Source organism: Meriones unguiculatus, chromosome 15 (assembly GCF_030254825.1).
Source record: "Meriones unguiculatus strain TT.TT164.6M chromosome 15, Bangor_MerUng_6.1, whole genome shotgun sequence".
Classification (NCBI taxonomy): Eukaryota; Metazoa; Chordata; class Mammalia; order Rodentia; family Muridae; genus Meriones; species Meriones unguiculatus.
In genome coordinates, this window is record NC_083362.1 from 36188263 (window position 1) to 36215079 (window position 26817).

The 26817-nt window shown below is 42.4% G+C and overlaps 1 protein-coding gene across 1 annotated transcript in view; it reads left to right on the top strand.

The window, feature by feature from the left end:
* The first annotated feature begins 18870 nt into the window (after positions 1 to 18870).
* Inpp1 (inositol polyphosphate-1-phosphatase) overlaps positions 18871 to 26817 on the top strand; it is a 29858-nt gene continuing 21911 nt past the window's right edge. Inside the window, exon 1 of the mRNA XM_021649285.2 lies at positions 18871 to 19009. The gene's annotated coding sequence lies outside the window, so the exon portion shown is untranslated. The remainder of the gene's footprint in view (positions 19010 to 26817) is intronic.

Sequence of the window (26817 nt, forward strand, 5' to 3'; positions counted from 1 at the left end):
TTACAAGACTTACTCTGCCAATCTCTTTACATGGGCATCAGAGATCTTACTCAGGTCCTCAGTCTCTCCATGGCAAACACCTTACCAGCCAACCTCTGTTTCCCAAGTCCCAATAATCTTCTTTCCCAAACACAAATTGGAAGTGTCATTTAGCTGATCGTGCAAGAGATTTTGGTTATAAATAACTCTTCCATTTAGATTAGGGTAAACCCCTTTGTGTGGAAAAATTAAAAAGAGTATAAAATTTGTCAAAATGCAAATGATTCTCAAGTCAAGTTCCTATAGTATGTTAAAGACAATCCAACATCAGTATTTAATTGTTATGGTGTCAAAAAACAAGAGCTGATGCAAAATGAATAAATTGTAATTAAGAAAAAAAATTTTTTTTTTTAAAGAGCTAACACTGAAATGCTGCAAGGCGAAAATTTTATTTTTATGGCTGGGCCAGACTTACACAGTCTTATCAGGAGTAGGAGAATTAAAGCCCAGACCAGGGACAGAAAGGCCTTTTTATGGCAACCGAGCCAAACTTAAAAAGAAAGAAAAATTTGAACTTATTTTCATGATTATATACAGTAAGAATTTTTGGTTTCTTTAAAACCATAGAAATATTAGAATATGTTTTTGTTTTAATCCCAAGTGTGGGATATGGGGCAGCTTCAGATTGTCCACAGCAGCTATGGTTTGCCTTGTGCTTTGCCAAGGGTGTGATTTTGCAGCTGAGGATAGCTGAGGAATTCTAGGGGCTCCTCAGAAGGTATACAATGCAAGAGCCCCGAGAGGCAGAATGGATGCTGCTCCCCACTGCTGCTGGTGCCTCTGTTTGTTCCTGCTGCTGTTTATTTCTGGTTGCTGGATTCTGGTTGCAGGTTGGAGATATCCTGAAGATAACTATCAAATGTGCCCCACAGACCTCAACTCCCTAAGAGACCAAAGATGTAAAAATTTGTTTTGGGGGTTATTGAATTAAAGTTTAAAGCACAAGCCTGTACAAAGGCCAGCCAGGTGGAGACATGTCCAACCACCTTCGGGAGGAACTAGCCTTACCACAATCTTTTCCTGTCTACTAGAGATACAGTTGCTAGGAAACCGGTCCAGATGACCTGACCAGAACCACTTAAAGAGATACCATCTCCTAGCAACATGGGTGGCAAGATGGCCAGGCCAGAACTGTTTATGGTCTTGACACCTAAAGTAAACCAATCATTTCAAAAGTCAATTTCCCTTACCCAATCATGTAACGCCAAGGCATGTAATTCCCTGCTTCCAGTTTTGCCCTTTAAAATCCTTGTTCCCCTAGACTTCCCCGCTGCACTCCTCCTCTTCACCAGGGAGTTTGCTGCAACCTCAAATCAAGCTTATATTAAGTAAACCCTCATGTGTTTTGCAACAAACTCAACTTCTGGTGGTCTTTTGGGGTCGCACGGTCTGGGTACAAAAATTGGAAGTCCCACCAAGATTCTGGGACCCCCCCACCGCTGGACCCCAGAACCTCAGTCTGGAGGGTCTAGTACTGACTGGTAAATAGTTTTTGTCTCAGTGTCTCTGTGCAGTGTCCGTGTGTGTGTATACTTTTTGTTCTCTGAAAAACCTCGAGATGTTCACTTACATGACAAGACATGGCTAGGAAAGGATGAGATGTTCACTTAAATGATAAGTCATGGCTAGGAAAGATGCACTTGGTGGTCATAGCTATTGGTATCCCAGGAGACATCCCTGGCCCTGGGATGGTTGACTGAGAGCCTACCTGCCTGTTTTTGGTAGACAAGGTTACAGTGGTTGACGGAGAGCCCACCCACCAAGTGGAGAGTTTTGGTGGACATGGAATCCCACCATCTACTCTCCTCTCTGTGCATTTGGCTTCCATGGCAGGGAAAACAGAGCAGAAATATGTTGTGCTTATCTTTCTATTTTGTTATGAGAAACCTCTTTGGGACGGATGTTGTGCCTGTCCCACTCTGAGACAGCCTTTTGCTCTTCACTTCCTCTCCCCCCCCACAAAAAAACCTCATGCATCAGATCTGTTGCGTAGCATAATTTCTCAGTGGCACACCTTGGCACTGACCTGCCAAAGGTACCCCACCACTCACCACATTTATCCCATCAAATGGTTTGATGAAGATATCCCATTTAGGATGTATTCCAAAATCTTGCATTTTCTGCACACTGTCCAATTGTGGGTCTCTGTGTTAGTTCCCATTTACTTCAAGAGGAAGCTTCTCTAATGATGACTGAGTGAGGCACTGATCTACGGGTATAAAATATCATTAGGAGTCATTTTATTGTTATGTTCCTTTAGCAGAACAATGGTCTAGCCAATCTCAGGTTCTTGGCTTCTCAAACGGTGTCAAATATATGTTCCATCTCTTGGAGTGGATCCAGTCAGAGTGGTTGGTTATTCCCACATTTGTGTCTCTATTGCACCAATGTATCTGTGGGCACATCATCATTGTATATAACAGGAATAACTGGGTTGGCAGTTTCCTTTCTCCTCTGGTAGTGTGCAATAGTACCTTCCAGTACCATGAACACTAGTTGGTAGGGGAAACGGCTCTAGTTAGGCACCAGATTGACTTCTGTGTTCAATGAGATAGGAAGGTAGTTTGTTTGAGTAGTTTATTTGGGTTTCCACCCCCCCTGAAATAAAGCCTTACCATCAATTTGTAGAGAGCAACCAGTAACCTTGACAATACCCTAAGTTATTTGGGGGTTTTCAGAGGGCCCCTTTGGCCAATGACTCACTGGATGTAACTCATTTTCTGGCAGTGGATGTTTCACTTGGTGGCAAGAGATGTCTAGTTGGGACATTATCTTCCCCATTATTTGGTGACTCTTAAAATTCCTTTAACATACGAATGCATTCTAAGAAGCTTCTACAGTAGTAGGTTTCCGTAGGGCCCTGCAAATGGCCCTCAGTGTTACTTGATCCTTCTCATAGTCCCTCTTTTACCCCTTGTCTTAGGGTTTCCATGGCTGTGAAGAGACACCATGACCACAGCAGCTTTTATAAAGGAAGACACTTAACTGGGGTTGTCTTATAGCATAGGAGGTTTAGTCCACTACTAACATAGCATGAAACATGTAACCTACAGGCAGGCATGGTACTGGAGAGAGCAGAGAGTTCTACATATTGATCTGAAGGCAGCCAGGAAGAGACTGTATTTCACACTGGGCTGAGCTTGAACACAGGAGACCTCAAAGTCTACCCCTGCAGAGACAGTTCCTCCAACAAGGCCACACCTACTCCAATTAAGGATACATCTCCAAATAACACAAGTCCCTATGAGCCAACATTCAAACATTCTATCGGGCCAAACATATTCAATTTGCCACATTCCACTCCCTGTCCCCATAGACTTGTAGCCATAGCATAATGCAAAAGTGCATTTAGTTCATTCCAGATAGAGTCAAGCTGACAACTGAGAATAGCTATCACACCCCTCTTCCCTCCTCTTCCCCATTTAATCCACTCCTATCTCTCCATAACTATATATTCTAGTTATTTCCTGCGAGATTACCAAAGGCCTGAGAAGCCACCGTACAGGTATGACATATGAAATATGACATAATCAGACTTGAATCCAATCTGCCTCACTTTGAAGCATATCAAGTATGTCAGAGGTTTCCCAAACCCTTCCGTGGATATAGAGAGCTGCTTGCTTGGCAAGCTGTTATTGAGTATTCAGCAAAAAAAAAACATATTTTCACCCTGGCCTTTACCTTGAAACATATATAAGTAGGATGTTTTGCCAAGTTCCTTTAATTTGTTTGTGTGACCTTGGACCATATCTGCTATAGGGAAGGGGTTTAAGAGAACAGTTTGATCATTCCAGGAACTCCTTCCTTGTATTGATATGACCTGTTTTGCCTAAAAAAAGGAGCTGTTGAATAAACTCAAGGCTTCAGTATTCATTGACAGTCCTCTCGAGCTGATCCCTTGGGTTTTTCTTAATTTCTTTCAATCCTCACTCCCCACTCAGGTACTGTTTGACTTTGATGGTGGGCTCCAGCACATAAATCTTTTTGGTACCTTCATTCCAGCCTGACTTGTAAGAGAGTTTTCACTTCCTTCTTTGGTCTACTATCAGCTGTAATTTATAACATCGTCCCACAAAAGCATTTAGACATCGTCATTTCTTGATTTGTTGTTGTGCTCACTAACTGGTCAATTTCTCACTTTCTAAACTCAATAGGTCAATCTGTTTAGCTCTATGAAGTTTTTTGTTTGTTTGTTTTTAAGATACAGTTTTTGTGTGTATGAATATTTGCCTGCATGCATGTATGGAAAAGGGCATCCGATACTCTAGAACTGAATTCCAGATGTTTGCAGGCTACTATGTGGGTGTTGGGGACTGAATGAGAGTCTTTTTTAGGAGCAGCAAGTCTACTTAACTGCAGAGCCATTTCTCCATCCCCATAACTTTTCTGAACTATGAATGGGCCACTTTGGACCAACACTCCATGAGGTCTAATCATCTGTTTAGCTACTGAGATTGTTCATAGGTTCCAAAATTATGACATCTGTCAGGCAAGGATGAATTATTTTTTAGTTCATCAACCAATCCTCATGTTCACAGAATCACTTTAAATAACAGACAATATAAAATAAACATTAATAAAAAAGGGAAATTTTAAAATGGTTTTGTTAAATAAAAGAAATGTGTATATGCCCGGAAACATCCAAGAGAAATGTAGACCCAAAATGCCAACAGTAGATGGCTGTGGAAATGAGTGGCACAGTTCTTATGCACATGTACATACTTTACTGTTGCACTTAAGAATGTGTAGTTGCGATATAAAACAGCCTTCATTTGTCTTAAATAAGACTAATGTTAATTGTTTTCTAAATTGGACTTTTTCCCTCAAAATTAAAATTATTTTTTTTTTTTGATTTAATGAAGTATTGCTAGCTGAAGCCAGGTTGACATGCCAGAGAGATGACAAACTGGTGAAAGGTGTGCAGCTTGATTTAAAACCAAACCACTAATTCTTTTAAAGAACAATAAAACGTATTTTACATGCAAAAAAAAGAATGTGTAGTTGTAACAAAAACAAACAAGGACTTACATTTTATTTACTCATTTTCATGTGTGTGTGTTTGCCAGCACATATGTGTGTATACCATATATGTCCAATGCCCACAAAGGACATCAAGAAACTGGAGTTATAGACTGTTGTGAGCTGCCATGTGGGTCCTAGCAATCAAACCTGGTCCTCTGGAAAAGCAGCCACTGATTTTAATAACTGAGTAATTTCTCCAACTCTCAAACATGGTTTTTTTTTTTAATAAGGGATAATACATGCTATCAACCATATATTTTCTTTTGAATAGGTAATTCCACAAATCCCTTGTGAACAAGTTTTTTTTTCCTTCTCAATAATTGCAAGGTGGTGACTATATCCCATCCCATAAAATTGAAAGATGAGTTTTCTGTAGACAGTTACTCTGAGCAAGATTCATTAGAGAAAAACTTCAATGTGTTGCATCATTTGCTATATCACATGTCATATTCTCCAGTAATCACACAACACAAATGTGATATTGACATTTTAAAGACTACACTGTTGTCAATACTAGCTTGGTGCATAGTAACAGTACAGTGTCTGTAAGTCACAGAAAGTCAACTTCCTACTTTATGTTTCTGTTACATAGCCACAGATTAATAAGTTTATGAAGCCTGTGATGTTAGCAAGTCCTTTGGGGAACTGGATAAGCAAAAACCACTGCAAACTATCATTCAAAATTTCTCCATGCTTATTTATAGAAACATATGCATAGCAATATTATATGCAGATCATATAATACATATAAATTGGTACATAATATAAATTTTGGAGTGCACAGATATTTCTAGTGACATTGGATTTCTAAATATGTATATTTATTTTGGAGAGGAAAAATAAAGTTAAACGTGTGCTGAGAGGTATGCGCTTCCATGTACAAGAAAAAGATTGAGTATTTTTCTAAATCTTTTCATTGTACAAGTATTTGATGGTCAGAAGTTTTCTGCTAGTCATTCACTATTCGTTCTCTTCACTTATGGAAGATATGGAGGCAAAAAAGAGAAAATAGTAAATATTGATATGAGTATTCTTATACTGTTACTATGCTCAGAAATCCTCCATGTGAAACTTTTCCCTCAAAAACCTAACAAAAGACAACAGTGACTCATCCCATAACACTGGTAGCAAAGATGACTTAAATCTGTATAATCCCTACTGATATTTAGGGGCAAAAAGACAGTGGAAGGCAAAGCAGCAACGTTAGGTTTTTTACGTTCGAAGTAGATAATGGGGGAAACAACTTGCAGTGGGCAAAAGACTTATGGGAAATGTTTTCCCATGTGACTTTGCTATCACCAATGATGACAAATTAGAGACAGAGGCAATGGTGCAGGGACCCTCTCATACAGTGCATACTATTTTCCAGTCTAATCACCACACTTTTTCCTAAGAACAGAATCTCTAAAAGAATGGAGAACGGAAGACCAGACATGGAAGATGCAGGCAGGGGCTGGGAACCTACTTCCTTCCCATCCTGACGTCAAGCAGTGATCTACAAGACTCCTTTCATTTGTTGGACTTATAGAACGATTGGGTTGCATTTGTTGTTTTCAAGATAACATTTAGCTGTATACATCAACTAGACAATTAAGTATTCTTCACAATCTCTGGAACAGTATAAAAAGTATATAAAACAGTCTAAAACATATCTAAAAATAGTAGGAAGTAGGGAACATGATTATGAAGGAAGAAACTATGTGAAGTGAGGGTTTTTCTGTTTTTGTTTTTGTTTTTTGTCAATCATATGCTCTTTCTGATTTTCTGGTCTTTTCCCTCATTCACAGCAATTAGAGGAAACACTAAGTTAATCACACTAAGCAAACATTTCAGTACTAGTACATTCTACAAAGAGATTGTAAAAGCATACAAGATAAACTATTTTGTATGTGTAGTAATTCTGAAAAGTGACTGTTTTGAGCTCTGGGGGACCAGGAGTAAAGGTGTGTCCACAGATACTGCTCAGCAGCACTACCTAAACAGTGAGGCACTTCCTAGCCCAACTTCCTGTTAAACTGTGGGTCTCAGCCCTTTGAAGCAACATAATTCAATGTGGGGCTCAGAACAGAAAATGGCAACAGGAAAATTTTTCTAAATATACAAAGAGCAAAAATGAATTTAACATGAAATCCAGGATGAGTCCAAGCAGCTCTTGACAGTGCTCACTTATGTGAAAGCCCATGTCACTGCATCTCAGTTAAGATTTGGGAATTCTGTTGTATAGCATTCTTACAGTACAGACAGATTAATTACAGAGAAAACACTTTTTTGGCTACTTTTTACCATTATTTCTCAGCATCTAAGTAAGAATTGGTGCATCTGTGGAAATTGGTGCAGCTATGGAAGATTGCTTAGAATATTTCACTTTTAAAAATCACTGAGTTGCTGACTTGAGTTTCATAAAATAATCACTAAACAAAATTTTAATTTGTTTTAATGACCTGTAATGAGAACAGGACAGAATTTCCAGCAATTCTGAAACATATTTCTGTCATTTTATTTTCTATTTATGTAAACCAGAATTCTCAGCTTTGCTGTCAGAATATTGAAGATGTTCTGTGTCCAATATTGAAATATATTGAAGATGTTCTGTGTCCAATGGAATCAAATATTCAGGCAAAATTTAATTTTTATATAGAAATAAGCCACATTAATTAGAATCCAAATTTGCAGTCATCTGTTAAAATGGTAACATTTTATTTATGCCAAAGACTTTTTTGTTGTTTGTTTTGTTTCTTCAAAGAATTGTTTTAAGATTTTTTTCTGATTTATTTTCAGTAAATGTGTGATTTATAGGCCCAGTTTATACATACTTATAGATCCCAAAGCCATATTTTTTTCTCAGGCAAAAAACTTAAGAAACTGTTTTAAATTATAAAGGGAAGATTTTTGGTAGTTTTTCGAGTCAGAAGAGCTGGGCAGTGGTGTCACACACCTCTGATCCTAGCTCTTGAGAGGCAGAGTCTCTAGTTCAGGGCCATCCTTGTCTACAGTTCAAGTTCCAGGACAGCCAGGCAGCCAGGCCTGCACAGAAAAGCCCTGTCTCAAAAAACAAAACAAAACAAAAAAGTCAGAAGAATCAGCACAGGAGAGACCCACTCGCCTGCACTTGCCCATCCAGTCTCGTCCTGGGCTTAAGTTTTTACCAGAATAAGCTGTAACATGAGCTCTAGAGGAGACATCATGGGGCTTACAAATAAATGCATTATTTTCTATGAAATTAATTTTAAATTGATACCACAAAATAATAAAACATTAACAAATTGCATGCAGTTCTGAAAACAAAACCAAAGAAACTCATTTCAAAGCAAAATATATGAAAAGGAGTACCAAGTAGGGCACAAATATTCCATACACAAACTATGCATTAAAATATTACAAACTATTGTGCACCAAGTAGAACCCAATAATAAGTGCCTTCCTCTGTGGGAAGCTAAAGGGTGGAAGGAAATGAGTCCCTGACAATATTCTTGATGAGAGGAGAATGTCTGTGCTGGACAGCAGGGAAGGGGCCCTTCACCAGAGGCTGGGTCAGCCATTTACATGAGGGTGTTTAGATAGCACACAGGAAAAGGTACCCCAACATTCCTTCCTGGAATTTCCACTCTCATATTCCAGCCTGGAGATTCCCTGAGACAGAAAAGAGCCGACAACCTGGGGTCCCTGTACTTCAAAGTGTTAGCCTTTACTGTATTGCTATCCAGTGAGTACCACTTCTGTGGAAAACTGTAATTCCCATCTTCCCAGGTGGACATATGCTCCCAAGGCTCAGTGAGAACCTGGAAAAGAAAGGCATTTCTTTCCAAGCATATGAAGTAACTCTAAATACATCTACCATAATTTGTCCATCCTCTGCTTTTGCCCTTTTAGCTACTTTTAGCTGAAATACCTCATTTGATCCCCTCTGCACTTTGAAAACTTCAGTTTTCAATATTCTATCGTAAACATTAAGAAGCCCTCTCTAAAAGTTTCTTCTTTCTTTCCTTTTTTCTTCCTTTCTTTCTGTCTGTCTTCTTTCTTTTTTGAGACAGGGTTTCTCTGTGTAGCGTTGGCTGTCCTGGACTCACTTTGTAGACCAGGCTGGCCTCAAACTCACACAGATCTGCCTGCCTCAGCCTCACTGTGTGCCGGGATTAAAGGCATGTGCCATGATGCCCGGCTAAAAGTTCCTTTACTAATACCTAAGACAAATTTGACTTTCCTGGCACTTCATTTTAGGACCAAAGATTGCTTTATGTTCATTAATGATTTAAAGATAGCACAAAAGTAACATGGTGAAAGGACTCTCTTACTCGGCTATCAATTCAGACTCCGGCCATGCTGTGAGTGGCATGCAATTATTCATTCCCAAGCCTCCTGTGACAGAGCTACTGGTACATCCCAGAAGTCGGTACAGGTTGCCAGCGCTGCTGCATCCGCCTGGGGAGCCACAGCCGAAGTCTTCCAGCTTCTCAGCTGCTGAGCTCACGTTACTAGGTACAGACAGCGACCAGCACACTTCGTTGGTCTGAGCTGCAACCGGTCAGTTCGATGCCAGTGTGACAGATAGACTTTTTTTATGTGACTATGTTGGGGGTGGGGGTGTGTGCATGTGAGTGTCAGTGATGTGGAAGCCAGGGGCATCAGTTCCCCCGGAGCTGGACTTACAGGCAGCTGTTAGTTACCACGGGAGCGCGGTGAACCAAATTCAAGTCTCTTGCAGGAGCAGCACAAGCTGTGTGCTGCAGTGCCAAGTCTGTGCCCAGTAAAACAATTCTCTGTAAAAATATAACTGAGTGAAGGATGACTGAGAACTGTATTGAACTGCTGTTGTTGACTCTTAGACACGGTGGCTAATATGCCATTGAAAGGCTCCTTCAGAGGAGTATTTGATGGCTTGGAGAAAATGCCCTTGTATGATGATAAAAGCGTACTTTAGAAAACAATATATAGTGATATTTTTTATCCATAAATGCACACAGAAGACTAAAAAACTATACCCAAAATGCCAACAGTTATAGTTTATAGGTAGGATGTATTTCCTTTTTATTTTTTCACATTTTCAAAGTCCCCATGAATCTTTCTTCACAATGCAATACTTATGTAATCAGAACATAACATGTCAAATACGTTTCACCTTGAAGTATAAATATTAAGACTATTTCCAAAAGGTGACGTTTTCACACTGAGTTGTCTTTGGAATGTTGCCATCTATGGCACAGCATCCCTGAAGGGGACAATGGCAACAAATAAAGGAACTGTCAGTGTGACCCAGGTAGTCAAGCTGTACCATCTGAAAAAAAATTGTCACATAAAATTTGTAAGCAAACTATGGAAACATCTGTAACATATGAGGATGGGTTGCAATGTTTGCAATATTGCTAGTGGAATTTCACAGAATAAGTGAGTGTTCCTTGTTGCTGCTCTGAGCTCCATGAACACAGATGCATCGCCAGCTCCGTGACTGCTTATGTATATTCAATTAAGGCCAGAACATTATGTAAGGAATTAATATGTTGAATGAACAGAGAAATGATCAAATGTGAAAAGGCCACTGAAATCAAAGAGGTAGAGGAGAAATAGATACTGAAAATATAAAAAGTTGAACACCACTAACTACATTGCAGTACATAATTCCTCGATCAGATGCAGGAGTGCTACCTTTCAAACACTGCTGGAAAAGTTAGGAGTCAAGAGTATTACATTCCCAAACACTGACCTCAGGGCAGCAATTCAAATCCACAGTGAATGTAAATCATTACCTCAGATGTCCATGGCCTGTTGCAATGAGGAAGAAAAGTCTATATTCTGTGATGACAAAAGTGTCCCTTAATATATTCCAGTCTGTCATTGCAGGAACCCACTCTACTCAGATGTTGAAACCGCAAAGATTATATCAAAGAGCCTAAGATGTTAGGGTTAAAGTCAGCCAGGCTGGGAAAGCAGCCAGCAAGGACATGAACGAACAGGCACTCAGTAACATCGCTAGTTGGGCTAGGCCGAGGAAATGTGGCTGGAATCACCTCACCAGCCATGGTCAGAACCCCTTCAAAAGCTTGAAAAGAGTTTAAAAGAAGAATCCCAACACTTCTCCTTTTATATCATTTAATGTCCAGTTTGGTCACCCACAATTGTCACTTAAGAGAATGGCATATTAATGTCCATCTTTTAAGGCACAGTCAAACAAGAGAAGAATTGGCAGATTTATTACAGCAATAGTATAGGGCCAATGCCTGATAACTGAAGAAAGCTTAAGTAATTGCTTTCAAAAAGAACGTTACGGAATCAGGAAGTTCAACGGAGAACCTGACCCAGTCTACCCAGAGGAGTTCAGGGTTTCCTCAGACTGACAACTGAGGTGCTTTGTTGTCCTGCAAGCCTAGTCTCCCCCCTCTCTCTTTCTCATAAATTAGTCCAGGGTGGGGTGCATGTCTGTAATCCTAGCAACCAGGAGGCACAAGAGGCCAGCGCAAACTACACAGTGAGCAACAAACAAGATGCTACATTCCAACTAGAGTAGTCACATACACAACAAAAATACAAACGGTACACAGATTACTCCATCCTTAGACCACCTCAGACTGCTCTAACCCTTTCTGCCTTTCCACCTCTCCAGATCTTTTTCTAAGTATGCAAGTGTATACGTATGTATGTATATATGTATGTGTGTATCTCTTTATCTATAAATATATTTTTAAACATATACATATTTACATACATATTTACAAGAGTATCTACAATATTTTCCAAAATGCAATATAATATTTGTATTGTATTTATATATATATTATGTATGTATATATAAATGTTATTTTACTGTATTTTATAAAATACCATATTCTTTTATAAATTATATTTTCAGTGAACAACTCAGAAATACTATTTTATGCAAGAGATAACATTAATTTAAAAGCCTTGTAAAACTTTCTTTGTATCCAGTTGTGATGGTTAATATTGGTTGTCAACTTAATTGCTTCTGAAATCAACTAAAACCTAAACGGCTGGGCATTGGTGTGAGGCATTTTCATAATCAGATTAATATGAAGCAGGAAGACCCACCCTAAATCTGGGCCATACCTTCTCAAGACAGTCTAAATAAAAGGGCATGGAAGAAGGAAACATCACCTTTCGCCTGCCTGTCTCCACTCTCACCAGCAAGCTCATCTCACCTGTTGCTGCCAGTGTTAAATCCAACTTCATCTGGGTTCCAGCACAGACTAAAGACCAGCAGCTCTCCAAGAATCCTCTAGGATCCCAATGCCAGATTGGGACTGCTGAGACATCAGCCCGTTGACTGAGCAACTACACAATTCCCGCCTTTGTGTTGTGAGACAGGGGCTGCGGACCACCCTGACCACATCCTGTAAGCCAGTCTAATAAACCCCACATCTACATTCACTGTATCAGTTGTTCCTGTAGAGAATCGCAGCTGATACACTGGTTATAACCACAATCTCCATTTCTCAGACATGTCATTTGGTTTCTTCCCTTGTCTTAGGAACGAACACATGTGATAATCTTCCACTTAGACTTGTGCTGTCTTTCTAGCCTTCCAGCAAGTTTTGGGCCACTGCCCTGTTTCGTACAGCCTATAAACCATTTGTACAGTTTTAGGTTGTTTTTTGTTTGTCTGTTTTTCTTTTTGTCTTTTTACAGTACACTTAGGGAAGACAAGGAATTCAACAAGTGTGGTCTCTAAGATGTAAAGTATTTATTTACCATCCAGTCTTCACAAATAAAAAACTGTTAACACTTGTCATGGAGCATTTCTCTATAACAAACCCCCAGAAGTGCAATTTTTAGTAGATGGCTGCGGATATTTGTGAGGCTTTTTATTACATTCTACCAAACTCTCCTCAGAATCCTTGAGCCAATTCACGCCCTCCTCAGTAATACATACATTTTGTCAGTTCCAACAGTCTGTCCCCCACCGCTGCCTGACCCAAACCATACATTCTAAAAATTCTTTTCTCTCAGCCAGTTTGATGGTGCATTGTTCAAGGTTTCACTTCCCTTAACAATGTTTGGTCAGTTCTGACAGTCTGTCCCCCACCGCTGCCTGACCCAAACCACACGTTCTAAATATTCTTTCCTCTCAGCCAGTTTGATGGTGCATTGTTCAAGGTTTCACTTCCCTTAACAATGTTTGGTCATTTGCAGTTTTGTTTTGTTTTGTTTTTATCTAACTAACTTACATTTCCCACTTGGGGACAGAATGTTTTCATTCTACTCGTAAGACCTCTTTCTGAACAAGAGTGTTACTGTCTAATCTATAAATTACAAATTTTAAATATTTTTTCTTTATCTTATTCTGTGGAGTTTTCATGTAAAATAAGTTTAAAAGTCCACTAGTCAAATCGCTACTTTTCTTAGTAATCTTTCTCCTTACTCCACACTTGCTTTGAGAGCCCTTAACCTGCTAGGGCAGCGGTTCTCAACCTTCCTAATGCTGGACCCTTTAATACAGTTCCTCATGTTGTGCCCAAACATAATACTGTTTTTGTTGCTACTTCATAACTGTAATTTTGCTGCTGTTATGAATCATAGTGTAAATATCTGTGTTTTCCAATGGTCTTAGGTGACCCCTTGAAGGTTGTGACCCTCAGGTTGAGAAGCACAGTTCTAAGACTTCAAAAAGTCAAACCTTTTATTTTCTTCAAGAGTGATGAGTTACTTTTGTCAGTTGCTTTTCTCATTTTCGTGGAAGATGCCTGATTGGAACAACTCTAGGCAGAAGGATCTCATCTGGCTCAGTCTCATGCAATAAAGGATGATGGAGTCCTGGAGAGCAAGGAGTGTGTGGGTCTCAGGGGTCCTTCACATCCCCACAGACTAAGAAGGAGAAGAGGAAAGAAGAAGAAAACGGGAAGGGACAAGAAGAGAGCTCCTTCCAGAAGCAAAGCTGTGTCATGCCCTTAAGTCCCACCACGAAGGCTCTACCTCCATAAGCTGGGCCCAGTGTCCAGATAGTTCCAGAACCTCCCATAGCTGTGCCTCAAGCTGGGGACTGAGCGCTCAAACACAGGAGGGACATTTTTTCTTTGGACCATATTATTTCTGTCTTGCTTCCTATAGGCTATCACCACTTCATAGTGAAAAATGGAATCTGTCCAACTGGTCCACATTGTTTTATAGCTTCAACACCAGTCAAAGCCGAAAGTCCAAAGTCTAAGACTGTAAGCAATCTCTTAACTATGAATGGAAAAACAAAACAAACAAAAAACCAAGTTACCACTGTTCAATATACAGTAACGCAGGGCAAAAGTTCTGTCCTGAAAGGGGTAACTGAGCCTATTGCCAGGAAGGACTGAACCAAAGCAAAACCAGACCCCTCTGTGCTGACCCCTGCAGCCTGTGTGTGGTGTTTGGTGCCTGTGTGGCACCATCTGGGATCCAATGGACGTGCAGACCCCTTCCCTACAGCACGTTGTCTATCTTGGACCAAGTCTCTGCTGAAGCTTTCCTTGGCAGCCACTCACATTCCTGGTATCTTTAGCATCCTTGAATCCATGGCAACTTAAGCTTTACTTCTAAGCTTCTTCTACCCACTGGGATGTTGCTCCAGGCCTGGGGTCCAAACCTGCTCCTATTGCCTGTCCTCAGTGGCCATCTAAAACCTGGGTGTGAGCTTCCACGACACTGTAACTCTGGAATCTTGCATGCTCGCAAAATCAGCACTAAGTTCCGATGCCGACACAGTACACAGCCTGGCTCCCTCTCGCCTTGGCTGTGCAGCCTCCGACTACCAACATGGCTCCCTAGCTGGCTGAGCCGGAGTAAGCTGCCTAGGTGCTGTCCTGTGCTGAAGGAACCATTCCTATTGCAGCGGGAAGCTGCCGAGTTCTCTTCTAGTTGTGCTGCTCTCTTTAACAATCTGCAGCATTTCAGGTAGTAACTTGGTCCACAACTCAAACTTTACTCCCCTTCATTTCCTGGCCCAAATGCATATTTCCACATTTTTCTGCTTCACTTTCCACTCAGAGTTCTCACTGCAAAATAGATAAAAGCAGCAAGAACAAATACTAGGCTGCCTTGAAATTTCCTCCACAAAATAAATTATTCCTTTACATTCAAATCCAGCTTCGCTTGCATTTACAGGAATCGTGGCTAGAGACTTTGTGACAATGTAACACAAATGGCCTCCAGGCTAGTTCCCTCACCACAAAGCCTTCCTTTCCCTCTGAAAGCTCTTGAGAAGTTTCTTTCTGGTCTCTTTCTGCTGGCATTTTGCTTTTCTACGTCCACCAGAGTAGCCTGTTAGGCTCCTCATGCAGTGTTCTAAGGCTTCTCTAGTCCACAGCTCCAACTTCTTCCACACTCCTTCCAGAAACAGAGAGAGAAAAAGACACAGGAGGCAAAGAGCTGGTCACTGACCAGGCAAGAACCGCATTGCTCCGTCCTCTGCTTCTCCCAGAGACACCACCCGCCCCAGCAATGGTTCTCCTGTAACTCATCAAAACAGCACCACAAGCTGGGGTGAGATGTCCGAATGTGTGAGCTTGTGGATGACATTTTATAGCTAAACCGTAACACTCTGAGAAAGGTCTTAAAATGATGAATGGGTAACACCACATGAACACTGAAGCCAAATTTGCAGGTTCAAACTTAGCCTGAGCAAGTACTGCAAAAACTAAGCCCTTTATGTCTTAATATTCTCAATATTTCTTATAAATATTTTGTAATAGAGTAACATATTATAATTATTTATAAAATATATTTATTATAATAATTTTTAATAATAATAAATAAAATACTTCTTTACAAAAGGAAGATCACCATAATAACTACCATAAGATTAGGGTAGAATTTGAAATTTTTTTTCATGTTATTATGTGTCTATATGAGCACACAGGTGTACCATGGCACATAAGGGGAGGTCAGAGGACAACTCCTGGGAGTCAGTTCTCTATTTGTACCATGAGGGTACCAAAAATCAAACTGAGGCCATCAGGCTTGGCAGCAGCCACCTTTACCTGCTGTGCCATCTCATCAGCTCGAGATTAAGGTAAGACTTACCAGTCATATATGTTATATATGACATAATTTTATCATATAAATATATGATTATACATTATACAATGAACACTATATAATTATATTTAATTATATATTTTACACTATAATATATGTCATATATCTATATTATTGGTAAGTCGTATATCTATGACTTTCCAGTTATACAGCTGTTATAGCTGTGTGCTCTACCTGCAAGAGACTGTTCATGGTAGTAGCAGTGCTGCCGAGAAACATGGAGTTATAAGTGTTTATGAACAGAGGAAGTTTGGCAAACGGGCCATTAAGTGTGAGTGACAACGTTGAGAGATGGGAGGGACAATGGGCCTTGATCACCAGGAGGTTGCTCCCACTTGGCAGAGATCAGGATCTTCTAAGCAAGCAAGAGGCCTGTCTATTGCAGGGTGGTCTCTGCAGCAGTGGAGTGAGAAATGGGCTAGATTTATAGCCTGATTCAATCTGCTCCCCAGTTCTCCTCCTACATACAAATCTATGTACTTCTCCTAAACATCTTAATTGCTATTTCTTGATTTTGCTGTCATAGATTGTAAAAGAAACTTTTTTTTTTCCTGTTTTGTTTTCTTGGAGGCTTACTGCCTCCTTCTGCTAACCTAGGCCTAGGCCTGGAAGATTCTAGCCTCCATACAATCTTAGCTATGCCTAGAAGTTTTCAGCCTCTGAGACTTACTGCTGAATGAGCTCACACTTTCTTGTTCTTGTTTTTGAGCTCTGGGCTAGCTAGTTCAACTCAGCTGTTCTGACTCTAACTCCTTTCCCAGCTAATTTATTCAATCTGTCTCTCTCAGCCTCTGAATTGCTCTGCTTAGACTCTAACTCCAGCAATCTTTTTTAATCTTCTGGCTCCTTTTCATTCTCTGGCTCATTCTGTCTACCTCTGTCTTGTTCTCTCTTCAACTTGCCTCTGTATATTCATCCTGGTAAAACTGTCTTCTCTCTGTATTGCCCCTTAAACAGCTTCCCTTTCCTCTCTCTTCTTTTGAGAGTTGAGCATATCCTATTCTGTCAAATCTTTCTCTGCTTCATCACAGTTTCTGCCACTCAATTAGAGATCAATTAGTGCTTCCTTCTACAAACTAACTTTACCTTCATTATATGGGATTAAAGGTATATACCAACACACCTGGATCTAAACTTTTCTTTACCTGAAACTTGCTCTATACCAGGCTGGTCTTGAACTCAGATCTGCTTGCCTCTGTATCCTGGCTTAAAGGCGTGTCTGTATTCCAGCCAGACCATACATACCTAGAAGATCTTTGGATGTGATGTCTTGCCAGGGCAGCCATATTCTGAATTAAAATTCCTCAACAATAGATATGATTCCATAATCAATAACAGCAGTGACGGCAAGGATGGACTCAGAGACTGGATCTACAGGTCGGTTTGAGAATCTAAACGTGGTGGCTTACATCCCTACTCCCAGAAGGCAGAAATAGGGGGGGTGAGAATCTGAGGCCAACAGGGCTATAAAGTGAGACTCTGTCCGAAATATAAAAAATTTAAAAATAATAATCTGAGGCAGAATGCTGAATCTACTGAACCCAAGGGTGAAGGGGAGCTGGACACGGGCAGGGCGCCGACGGGAGCCAGCTGGGCCACAGTTGACCGACGTTAACCACAAACTGTGTTTTTCAGAGTAGATACCTACTGCCGCAGGCTCCTGTCTTAGTGGTTCCACGTTGTTCAGCGAGTTGCCATCTCAGTGACACGGATAAATGGCGGCGTGGGGAAAGGTGGATGAGAAAACCTGCTGGCAAGAACTATTGAAGAGCTTACCAGTTTCAGCCACAGAAAGAGCTGTAGGGATGCTGGTGGATACAGCTTACCAGGTCGCAAGGGCCCGGTCACCCTCTGCAAAAGCAGCTTCTTCTGCAGTCTTTGGGGGCTTTGCAAGATTGTTCTGTCCTAGTTGTTTGAAGCTAAATGGGCGGTGAAACGCTGCGTTAGAAGGCACGGAGACTGTGAGCCCCTTCTATCCCGCTTTTTATGTTGCCCTTTTAACATTCCTGCCCTCGGCAGCGAGCGCGGACAGCATCTTCCACCACTGCTCGTTCCAATTTCCACCTACCATTCCTAACTAACACACCGACCACTAATTTAGAGTTGCAGTGAGAGATGAGCTCCCCACCCAGGCTGAGCTTTCTGCTGCTTGCCTGGCCCTTGGCCCGCAGCTAATAAGGCGTATGTCCAGAAGACACTGCTTCAGCTAAATGAGCATGCAGCAACCTAGACACGTCAATTGGAACAGGGGTGCTCAAACAGAGCTAGCAGGAAGTTGAGCCTCACAGCTTCAAGTGCATCTGTCAAACTCCTAACACCCAGGGTCTGAATGAAGGAGGGTGAATATTCTCAAAGCGTCTGTGGGCGATTCCGGAGGAAACAACGCACGCCGTGAACCGTGGAGGAGGCGACCCTGAGCTTTCTGGCCCTTACTTGTAAATTCACCGTGCTTCACTTGTGACGTCGCGGACGCCGGACTCCGGCCAGCGCGCCCTCGCCCGCCCCAGAACCATGAGGCGTCACCGCGCCTTCCCACGCCACCGCCCGGGGAAAGAGTTGGGGCGGGGAGCTGGCAGAAACTGGGCTGCTCGCCTCGCGAGCCAAGAGAGGCAGGGCGCCTCCCCGCCTCGGCTGCGGTGACCTCCGCGGTCCTCCGGCCGCTGGCCCACAGGCGGTGCCCGCCCCAGGACGCGGGCGCGGGGTCGCAGCGCGACCACCTCCCGGCGCGGGCGCTCCCTTCCTCCTCGCTCGCCCCTCCTCCGCCTCTTCCGTTTCTCGGGGAAGGGCTGCAGCCTGCTTCTGGGCTCCGCATCCCCGCTTTGGTAATCCGCCTTCCTGCTTTCGCCACCCTTGTCCGGTGTGCCCGCGCCGGCGCCTCCACCTTCGCGCATCTGGGTCCCCGCGAGCGGCGCGCGCTCCATCGCCTCTCCAGAGGCAGGTGAGTCGGTCACCGGCCGCAGCGGCCGGCCCCGGAGCCGGGGCCTGCGAGGTCCTGGGTCGCCGCCGCGAGGCCGCTCGGGCCTGGCCGTGCCACCCGCAGAGCCCGGGTCGCCAACCGGGGGTCCCGCGGCCCCTTGAGCTCTGCAGGAGCCGCCGGAAGAAATCCGCGCAGGAAGGCAGAGTAGCAAGCAACTTTCTTCCCCTGCTCAGTTCTTTTCAGTCCTCCCACAGGCTTCTAGGCTTGATGAGCCGATCTGAGAGAGGTCGAAAGCAGAGGCCCAGGTTCGACGGTGTACATGTCAAGAACTAGGGAAGCAGTTTGCTTGAGAGGTGCCTCTCAGCGCGGACAGATGTTGACTACCTAGAGACCCATTGTATGGGTGTAAAAAGAACAGCTTGGGACTGTGTTTAGACAGATCTTCACCTCTTTCCTTGTAATTCTTTCTACATTTTGAAGCATGATTTTTGTGAGCCGTGCCTAGGCAGCGGGTGTGGACAGCATAGGAGGGTGTCCCTTAGCGAGGGTTTGGTGAAATCCTGTGGACAGTCAGACTTGAGGAGTGACGGAAAACCCAGGGAATGCACGTTAACATGCGGACGTGTGCGTTGGAGATTTTTCCATCCTTAAAACACGAACACGTGGATGTGTGCCCACTGTGTGAGGGCGTTCCCTTCAAAAGGACAGGGGAGTGAGGCCGTGTGGACAGGCCACTTAAGTGCGGAATGAACCGCTTTTTGCTTCCCTGCCCTTCATTCCCAGTTTTGATAGGTGGATAAGTTCTCAGGTCCCCCATGTGATAACAATCTAAGGACAAAACAAGCTGTTGAACCACTTGTTGGCTGATGAACTAGCTGGATCACCTCTGCTAGGCCTCGGAAAGTTCAGAACATGAGGGAAAATGCACATGAGGGAAAATGTTCGCTCTTTTGTTAAGAACGTACTTTCCTTTAAAGTACTTTTATAACACTTTTGCAGTTAATTCTTAGTCACGAAGGGATTATGTAAAACGCATAAAGCTGCACTTTACTTTTTGGATTGAATACCTCTTCTTTGCAAACTTTTGAACTAAAGCCTCTGCTTGTTTGGTGAGCACACCTGAGACTCATGTTCTGTAGTGTGAAATTCATTATTGCATATTTAAATTATAAACATATTTGGAGCAACTGGAGAGAAAATGCTAAGCTTTTTGAGACACGGCAGGCCAACAAAATACAAGCAATAAAGGTAAATCATTATAGGTATTTCCTCTTTTATTTCGACCTTGAATAATAATTAGAAAAATGCCTTATTCTATTTCACGTGTACCAAAACTGCTTCAAAGATAAATATGTAATCCATTAAAAACAAACATCTTCAGTTTTAAAGGTAAGGTGGCATATATGAAACTTTTTCCAGGTGGGAGTCCTTGAAAAAATTCTTTTTACAAGGCCTTAAAAGCCCTTGTTAAAATTCCTTCTGTGTCCTAGTGAGGTCCGTAAGAGTCAGTGTTCATGCTTTTGTCTGGGTTAGTTTGGAAATTAAAGTTTTGCTTCCTGTTTCACACAATTAGTGTTTCCTAAACGTATCTGTTTAGTAACAATGCCTGAGCTAATGGGCAGGGAACGGAATGAAGATGATGGTAAACACTGGGGTGGGGTGGGGTCACGGCTCACTGAATAAAGTACTCGGAATCCCCAGAACCCATAAAAAAGGGGGGCAGGCATAGTGGTCCTCCTGTACCCCCAGCATTTAAGGGGCGGGAGCAGATTCTCAGGACAGGCTCAGGGAGGCCACAAGAGAGTGTCAAAGACGCTGGAACTGGAGTTACAAAGAGTTGTGAGCCATGCAGGCTCACAAATCAAACCTGGATCCTCTAGAAGAGAATCCAGTGCTCTTAGCCGCCAAGCACGTTTCTCCCGACCATCTTCCCTAGCCCTGTTAGCAGTCTTTTTGATGAGGGCTTGAACTACCAAATTTCAGAACATACCTCTACTCAACTCCTCAGAATTTACAGTACTCGTGTACAACCCCAGTTTGTTCTGGAAATGATTAAAAGCCTGTTTTAGAAAAGTGCGTGGTTATAAGCCTCATTAATAGAAAAAATGTGAAAATAAAAGTGAGATTAGGAGGATAAATAACAACCAGATTATGGTTAAGATTACCAGGAATGCAAGAGTACTCTGCTTAGATACTTTGTGGCTTTTATGAATCTCACATGTGTTTTTGTGTTTTGAGCTTTTTAGATCAATGATACTATAAATATTCTTTTATTGTATTTTTCTTCTAAGGGTAAATGTTATATTTTGCATTCTGTAGTGCACTCTTCCATATCTTGAAACACCTGTTTAAAATAGCACCTGTTTCTGGGAGGTGCAAGAGCAAACAGAATGGTAGGATCTGCCCTGCAGGCTAGCAATGTCATCTTGATGCCTAACGTGAGTCATGCTCTAATTACCTGTAGCTTTTGGGAGGTATTTTGGGTTAAGTTACTTACTACTGCAGAAAAAGGCCATCATTATCTAGGGAACTCTTTGTTTTTTGTTTGTTTTTGTTTCTTGAGACAGGATTTCTCTGTGTAGCCTTGGCTATCCTGGATTTGCTTTATAGACCAGGCTGGCCTTGAACTCACAGAGATCTGCCTGCCTCTGCCTGCCCAAGTGCTGGATTACAGGTGTGTGCCACGGAGCCCAGCACATCTAGGGACTCTTAAAAGCACTCTTTCAGCTTATGGTTTCTAATAGTTCTAAGGTTTGAATAATAAATAATCCTTTCCAGATTCCGTGTTGGCATGTGAAAATCCCTTCAAACATGTCCAAGGGAATGAAAGTGAGACATAATGACAACTCTGTCAGTGTGTCTTGGGGGAAAAGGATGTGTGTATACTGTTTGGAAGGCATTTGCCAGCTTTGGAGTGAGGACCATGCTGCCCCAGGAAGAACCCCTTCATTCATTAACCCCTTCCCTCGTGCTCAAAGCAGGGACTATAACACACAGTCTATTAAATCAATCAGTGTAATTGCTAAGCAAAGTCAGCATCAAGACCTATAACAATGCTCTTTCTTATATATACGTTCAAGGTCTTGCTGTGCCAAGCAGGCTGGCTTCATACTCACAAAGATCTGCCTGCCTCTGCCTCCTGAGTGTTGAGATTAAATATGTGTACCAACATGTCCAGCACCAAAATAATTGTTAAACTCTTATTCCAACCTCTTTTTTTAAAAATTCAATTAAGAAATATTTATTATGCCTTCTGAGGTAGATGGTAAATGTCAGACACATTTGAGTTAGGCGTACCTGTGGATGTGTAATTTTGTATCTGTTCAGCCATTTTCTCATATACATTTTGGCATCAAGTACATTTCCAGCCTGCATTGTGCAACTACCAGCCCTGCCGGTCTCCAGAACTGGGACTCACTAAATGACAGCCTCCCCTGGGGGTGGGGGGTGCAGCCTTGCCAGGCCACAGAGGAAGTCCTGATGAGATCTGATAGGCTAGGGTCAAATAGAAGGGGAGGAGGCCCTCCCCTATTAGTGGATTAGGGGAGGGGCATAGGGGGAGAAGAGGGAGGGAGGGTAGGATTGGGAGGAGATGAGGGAGGGGGCCACAGCCAGAATACAAAGTGAACAAATTGTAATAAATAATAATTAATAAAAATGCAAAAACAAAAAGTAGTTAACTTAATATTTTGGTGACTTATTATCTAAATGAAGGATGGGTCACCTTTAAATGAGACAATATAATTTCATATTCTGATTCAGTGCTCAAAAAAATGTAGTTCATTTGTTTGCCACCCAGGGAGAGCTGTGGTTTATTCTTACAACCAATATGGAATGTACGTAGACTTTCCTATAAACAAAGATGGCCGTGTGCCTTACAGCTCTTGGGTAATGCTGACAAAATCCAAGTATGATAAACACCATGGCAAGGGCAGATGCTGTATTTATAAAACTAAGGGGAAATCCATCATTAGCATTTATTGAACACTGCTGAGTACGCCCTGAGAGTTATAAGTAGTCACAGATGTTTTAAGTATCTTGCCAAACAGAACACAAGTAAATATATAGTGTATTTGGGATACAGCACATTCCTGTTTCACTCAGCCCAGGACCAGAGTGCAAGGAGTCTGAAGGATACCTTAAACACACACACACACACACACACACACACACACACACACACAGAGAGAGAGAGAGAGAGAGAGAGAGAGAGAGAGAAGCTGGGATGAATGAAATGGCACACACAGCTTTCTTGAGGCCGCCTTCTTTAATGACAGAATGCTCTCTGAGCTGCCTCTGTGTTGTTACCTGTTACAGTCATTCATCTCTAAGCTTCATGAATGAACTGTAGTTGACTTCGTTTTATGATTGGTGGTTATTTCAGTTATTGCCAGTCTTAGGTCATTGGAAGAATGGTGTCAATGCTCTTTAACATATCTTTTAATGTGTATGTGCATACATTAGTTGGTTTATGTGAACAAGGGGAATTGCTGAATCATGGATTATGTTTACATTCAACAAACCACAGTGGTTTTCCAGGCAGTTGTACCCACTTAATTCATGCTACCACTGTTTGAGAGATCATTGTTCCATGTCTTCATCCAGATACAAACTTCTCAGTCTTTTTCATGTAAGTGGTTCCAGTAGGTCTGTGTTAATTCTGAAATTTTTCTGGAGAAAAATTAGTTATGCTATATTGGGCCAAATTTAAAGCAAGCTTTATTAAATATTAAATACCGACTAAGAGATGGGCTTTGGTTAGAACTGCCCCCTGGGATTTTCCAGCTGAGCTACCACAGACACTTGTTGCAGGGGTTTGTAAAGACTAACCTATAGGCCACCGTACTTTCCCATGAGGCTTTGTTATTTTTCCAAGAGCTACAACTTCCAGAATTCCAGGCAGTTACCTGATCCTTGGGCAGGTGGGGCTTACAAGATAATTTTAAACATTACACATGTTGAGATTTTTGGTTGCATTGTCTAACCACCTTCAAGGTAGAGTTTCTCACCTGTTTGTTGAGTATTTGTGGTCAGAGATTGGGTGTCTTCTATGAGGTACTTATTCAAGTGTTTCGTCCTTGAAACACTTGAAATTTAAAGGAGGCAAAGAAAGAAAGAGGAGAGCCTGTGAGCAAGGGTGCACAGCACATGGACGTGCATAGTGTTCCCAGACACAGAGACAGTGGATAAGAAATCAGAAATCAGTGGCTGAAAGGTAAGACTTAGGGTCTATGACAGGGTGAGGCCACAAGGTCACAGTACTGGCAGTACCGTTCTGTAATACTGGCTTCCAAGAAATCTTTGATAGCTAAACGTAAGATATTCAACCAGGCAGTTTTAGTTTTAGTTTTTAGTAAACTTAGAGGCAGGATTATGTCTCGCCTAAAGCGTATGGTTGAGTTTCCTTAGGGCCAGGTAACCGGGTGGGCATCTGAGCATCCCCAGGAGCCACGGCACAGTTACTGTTAGCAAGCTGTACACGAGAGTGAGCCCTGGTCTCAGATTACTGGAGACTGGCTTCTGTTCCCCTGCTCCTTTTTAATCTTATTAAAATATTTATGCAGGTTTTGCCTTCATATATGTGTGGGCACCATGTGCATGCCTGGTGCCTGGGGAGGTCAGAGGAGAGCACCAGATTCCTTGGAACTGGAGTTATGGATGTTTGGTTGTAAGCCACCCTTGTGGGTGCTGGGAATCGAACCCAGGTCCTCCTAACCATTAAGCTGTCTCACCTGCCCTGTCCATTTCACTTTTGCCAGGATAGCCTTTCCTCCTTCAGACATAACCATCTGTCAAGCAGGGCCTCCATGCAGTGAGTTCAAATCACCAGCACTCAGTGGGTGATTAAAAATCCGACTGGCATGTGAGTGGTGGGGTTAGGATGCAGTCAGTGCCTAAGGAGAAACAGACATGGCCTGTGCAGACTTGGAGGAGATGGCAGCTGAAACACTTGTGAACTATTCGTCATTAGCGAGAGAGAGCCATCTGTTTTGTTGAGCACCCTCTTCTCTACCTTATGCTTCTGTCACTTGGGCACAGCCAGGCTCTTCTCACAAGATCAGACCCCTGGACTTCAGAATCCTCCCAGAGTCTCCTGACAAAACCTCCCCTTCATAGAAAAGTGTCTATCCCTGGCCACCCTCAGATGGTCTGACATGAAGCCAGAGTCTCCACACAGCTTCCAGGAGCCAGAGTTTCCATCCATACTCCCAGAAATTGAAGAGCTCAGATCTGGCCTACATAAAGGGACTTTATTCTGGGGAGTCCAAAGCATTACGAATAGTCCCCATGCTCTGGGATTTAATGAACTAGTAAATGTTAAGCAAAGGTTTCAGTGACCCACATAACTTGCCAGGCTCGTACCTTCTCAAGGAACATAACTGTGCTTTCTGTGCGGCATTTAACAGCCAGAGCTGCCAGTTAGTCTCTGCTGAGTGCAGGCTCTGAGCTAGTGCCTTTTCAGACACCTCATTTGATCTTCAGCCTTCACTGCAAGGTAAGTTTTATTCCGCAATTGCAGATGAGGAGAGGCTCCAAGAGGCTGAGTAAATTACCTGATGCTGCACAGCTAGGTTGCGGCTGAACTAGGTTTAGAATCCAGCTCGGTTTGATTGCAAAGCTTGTGCCTTTCACATTATATTGTTCATTGCCTCTTAAATTTGTGATAAGTGTTCTGATTATTTTCTTTTCATACTGGGAATCAAACTCAGAGGTCACTCATGCTAGGCAAATGTTCTTCTGCTACTCTACTTCTCTAGTCCCAGATCTGATTTTAAACGTCTGATTTGGTTTTCTTTTGAGACAGGTTTTCGTGTAGCCCAGGTAGGCCTTGAACTCATCTTGAACTACCTGCAATTGCTTGACCCTCCCTCCTGAGCGCTGCACAGGCATGCCTGCTGCAGGTCTGGCTTGCCGCCAGTGTTCTAATGAGAAGAGAGAATAGGTAGAAATTAAACATGAGGCTTGTCTTTATAAATAGTTTTGTTGTTGTTGTTTTTGGAGGGGAGGGCATGTTGCATTTGTGTGTGTGTGTATGTGTGTGTACACCAGTATATACATACAGGACCATGTATGTGTGCATGCGTGAGGAAATCGAAGGGCAACTTTGGACATCTTCAATTACTCCTACCTTACGCTTTGAGACAGGGTCTCTCAGTGAATCTTGAGCTCTAAAGTTCTGCTTTTTGGTCTGACCAGTGGTCCCTGCTGCCCCCCCCCAAGCTAGGGTTACAGTGTGCACCACCACGCTCAGCTTTATGAGTGCTGAGTATCAAAACCTCAGGGCCATGTGGCTGTGTAGCAAGCACTTTGCAGATTGAGCCATCGCCCCAGTCCTCACTCTGCTTTGTTTGTTTGTTTTTTTGAACTTTGTTTTTTTACTGTCCTATTTCTTTATTTTTTTCAAGGTTTTTCTGTGTAGCCTTGGCTGTCCTGGACTTGCTTTGTAGATCAGGCTGGCCTCAAACTCACAGGGATTCACCCGCCTCTGCCTCTGCCAGAGTGCTGGGATCACAGACATGTGGCACCACACCCAGCTAATTTTATGTCTGTATGAACTCATGTATGTTGCTATTTATGCACTCTGTTTGTGCCCACTCACACACATTTAGTCTGGGATGAAGAATGATGCTTCACCAAGCCTGTGCCTCTGGCAGTGGCTTGTTAGGTTGCAGAACAAGGCTTGTGCTGGAGCTGTCCTCACTGTGCCCCTGGTGGGCTGGCCGCTAGATTAGCAGCTGTCTCACAGGAAAATTTGTCTCACAGGGGTAAACTTCTTGAACACACAAGCAAAGAAGAAAATCCATCCCATTTTTACAATCTTTCCAGAA